We start from the raw sequence: 3,955 nt of genomic DNA, 5'->3' as shown, positions 1-3,955 counted from the left end.
ATTGGAAAAAGGAAATTGATCCACCTTAAAGCTCGCCAAGAACATTGCAACACAAATACATCACATGGTTTGAGGTAGAGCAAAAAACCCAGCTATGTTATTTGCTGCTTGAACTTACGTATATTTACTCAAAAATCCACAGAGTTCAATGGGACGTATTCCCAAGTAAATATGCGTAAGACACAGGCAAATATATATTCAGAGGTAGCTTCCAGATGTTTTGGACTCCACTTCCCATCATGGTCATTGGTCAGGATTGATGGGAGTTGTAATCCACAATATCTGGACTGAGCTATCCCAGCAGTACAAGTAAATTGAAACCAAAAGATAAAAAAATGTTGTGGAATACAGATAATTATACGCAGCAAAAGGAGCAGCTGGTACGTTCATGTCTGTTATATGATATGAAAACTCCATTGTGTGTTGCTATTTTCTTTCTGTTTACTGAAGCAGCAAATGATAGTAATTTTCTGATTATAAGGCATGTATAGCCAAGCTGTATTGATATTGCTTTTGGGAGTGGGAATCCCTTATTTAAAAAAAAAAAACAAAAAAACCCTAAGAAATTCATAGGGATTAGTTTCCAGAAAAATTTCAAGCTTGTATTTATACAGATTTTTTAAATCCCTATTAAACTGAAGGTTTTATAGCTTTGATATTTCACACTTTGATAAGATTATACAAAAGGCAGGAGCAATTTTAAAATGAAGTTGGAGTGTTGTTCTCTTTAATTCCCAAATGCAATGGGAATTAAACAGTTTTCTATTCTGCTTTCTGTGCATAAGAACCTACCCTCTGGAAATGTATTTTTAAACTCCAGATTTAAACAGCCAGACCCTGATTTGTAATGTGTTGTGAATTTTAACAGCCAGACCCTGATTTGTAATGTGTTGTGAATTTTTTTTACACATTTAAAAGTGAGGCTCCCTTTCTAAAGTCACATTATAGCTGCAAAAGCATTACTTACGATTTCCACTGAAAAAAGAAAATCACAAAAAAAACCCGAACTGCCATGCTGGAAACGCTGGTGTTGTTAACCAAGTGCAAATGTCAGTAATTTTAAATCCCCTTGGCCTAATTATATATAACGGAGATCGCCAACTGGAAGCTTAAGGCCGTATAATTTCAGAGAATTTGAATCTGATCCCTCGTCTCCTCGCCAAATTTAATCAGGCTGTGGTGAAAGAAAAACAATAATCTCATTCGGTCTCACTTTAGAAGAAATTGCTTCTAAAGTTGTGAAAGCCGAAAGATACTCCACACTTTAATATGATATCTCTTAGGGAAGGGGAGTAAAAGTGGAGACTCCATTTTGGGCCGCCATATTTTTTTATGCTGCCTTCTCTTGCCAAGTCCTAGGAGGCATTATTATTATTATTATTATTATTATTATTATTATTATTATTGACAAAGGATGAGCAAGTAAAATCCCCAATGATACATTGGGCAATAGACATTGGTCATAATATAGACATGGAAGCATGGGAATGATTGTGGAATTTACATCATGTTATGCAGAGTCTTTCTCGACTGGACTTATCTGTCAGGGGTCCTTTACCTTTTTACCTTTATAAGGGACGCGGGTGGCACTTTGGTGTAAACCACTGAGCCTTGGGCTTGCAGATCGGAAAATCGGCTGTTCAAATCCCCATGACGGGTGAGCTCCCATTGTTTGGTCCCTGCTCCTGCCAACCTAGCAGTTCAAAAGCACGTCAAAGTGCAAGTAGATAAATAGGTACCACTCTGGTGGGAAGGTAAACAGCGTTTCTGTGTGCTGCTCTGGTTTCACCAGAAGCAGCTTAGTCATGCTGGCCACGTGACCCGGAAAAACTGTCTGTGGACAAACGTCGGCTCCCTCGGCCAGTAAAGCAAGATGAGTGCCACAACCCCAGAATCGTTCGCAACTGGACTTAACTGTCAGAGGTCCTTTACCTTTTTACCTTTATGGTCAAAGAGAAAATTATATGAAAATGATATATTGATGGCATCTAACACCGAGTAAATTGGAAAAAAAATGTATAAATCTAAATCAAATAAGTGCTGGAAATGTAAAGAGAAAGAAAGTTCTTTTTATCAGATGTGGTGGTCTTGTAGCAAGGTTAAGGCATACTGGGAAATGATATATAATGAAATGAAAATGATGTTTAAAATAACATTTGTAAAAAAACAAACAAACCAAAAGCTTTTCTTTTGGGAATTATAGGAACAGAACTAACTAAACTGTATAGAAACTGATTCATGTATGCAACTACAGTGGCAAGAATGTTACTTGTCCAAAAATGGAAAGAAGCAGAAGTCCCAGCAAAGGAAGAATGGATACAAAAACTTATGGAATATGAAGAAATGGCAAAACCAGAAAAATAAGAAATCAAGATAACAAACTTTTTAAAAGAATGGAAACGGTTTATTGAATATTTACAGATAAACTGTAAACAGATAAGAATATTGGCAGGATTATTGTAATAACCTGCAGTTTCATAAGAGTATATATTTAGAGTAGATGAATAAATGAGCAAATTAAGTTAATTTTGATATGCAGAAGATATTAAAAATAAATTTAAGGAACTGCAGAAAGAGGGGGAAGGAAGTCGAGCTTTGAAATGTCAAAATGATTGTAAAATTAATAAAATGTATAAACTTGGAAAGTATAAATCTATTTTTTTAAAACGAGGCATGGAAGGTGCTGCTTCCCACCTGCCATAGGAAGGGGAGTGTGGTGTGTGTGGTGTGCCCCAGGTGTCATCACATTTTTGAATCATGGCCCTGACTGATAATCTACTGAGCCTGTATTACAATGTCTCACTGTATGTAAGAGGAGGAAATCTAAATGTGCAATAAAATACAGTGGTACCTTGGGTTACATACTCTTCATGTTACATACATTTCAGGTTACACACTCCACTAAGCCAGAAATAGTGCTTCAGGTTAAGAACTTTGCTTCAGGATAAGAACAGAAATCGGGCTCCAGCGGCACGGCAGCAGCAGGAGGCACCATTAGCTAAAGCGGTGCTTCAGGTTAAGAACAGTTTCAGGTTAAGAACGGACCTCTGGAACGAATTAAGTACTTAACGCAAGGTAGCACCATACATTTCTGGCCCACTCTGTGGGACATTGTGTCTGCTGAGAATGTTGACCATTCACAATATACAAATTGCAGTGGTACCTCGGGTTAAGTACTTAATTCGTTCCGGAGGTCCATTCTTAACCTGAAACTGTTCTTAAGCTAAAGCACCACTTTAGCTAATGGGGCCTCCTGCTGCTGTCGTGCCGCCGGAGCACGATTTCTGTTCTTAACCCAAGGTACTATTTCTGGGTTAGCGGAGTCTGTAACCTGAAGTGTATGTAACCTGAAGTGTATGTAACCCGAGGTACCACTGTACTGTAAAATTATTATTTCAAAATCAATTTGTGCACCAGAACTTCCAAGTGTCCCTATTTTCCAGAGATAGTCCCGGATTTACAGAAGCCGTCCCGGTTTTTGATTTGATACCAATGTCCCACTTTTCCTTAGGACTATTTTCATCGGATAAATGTTGGAGGGTATGGAGTTATGCAACTCCTGAGCCAAGGACAAAAGTAGCTATGCAACCTTTAGAAGACATCTTAGGCAGCCCTCTATAGGGAAGTTTTTTTAATGTTTAATGTTTTATTATGTTTTTATGTATGTTGGAAGCTGCCCAGAGTGGCTGGGGCAACCCAGTCAAATGGGCAGGGCATAAACAATAAAGTTGTTTTTGTTTCTGTTGTTGTTGAATAGGACATCCCTATTTTCATCAGAGAATTGTTGGAGGGTATGTTATACACATGGGACGTGGGTAGTGCTGTGGGTTAAACCACTGAGCCTAGGAATTGCCGATCAGAAGGTTGGCGGTTCGAATCTCCATGACGGAGTGAGCTCCCGTTGCTCGGTCCCTGCTCCTGCCAACCTAGCAGTTCGAAAGCACGTCAAAGTGCA

At 38.6% G+C, this 3,955-nt stretch overlaps 1 long non-coding RNA gene across 1 annotated transcript; it reads left to right on the top strand.

Annotated features, from left to right (window-relative positions):
- Window positions 1–236: 236 nt before the first annotated feature.
- Window positions 237–2,645, top strand: LOC309541743. Its single transcript, XR_014223867.1, has 2 exons — window positions 237–380; window positions 2,204–2,645. It is a non-coding gene; the product is annotated as an uncharacterized lncRNA (long non-coding RNA).
- The last annotated feature ends 1,310 nt before the right edge of the window (window positions 2,646–3,955 follow it).

The sequence above is a fragment of the Podarcis vaucheri genome (assembly GCF_965113315.1).
Source record: "Podarcis vaucheri genome assembly, chromosome: 10".
NCBI classification, from domain to species: domain Eukaryota; kingdom Metazoa; phylum Chordata; class Lepidosauria; order Squamata; family Lacertidae; genus Podarcis; species Podarcis vaucheri.
Note: the sequence above shows the minus strand (reverse complement) of the source record. Positions and strands in the feature narration are given on the sequence as shown.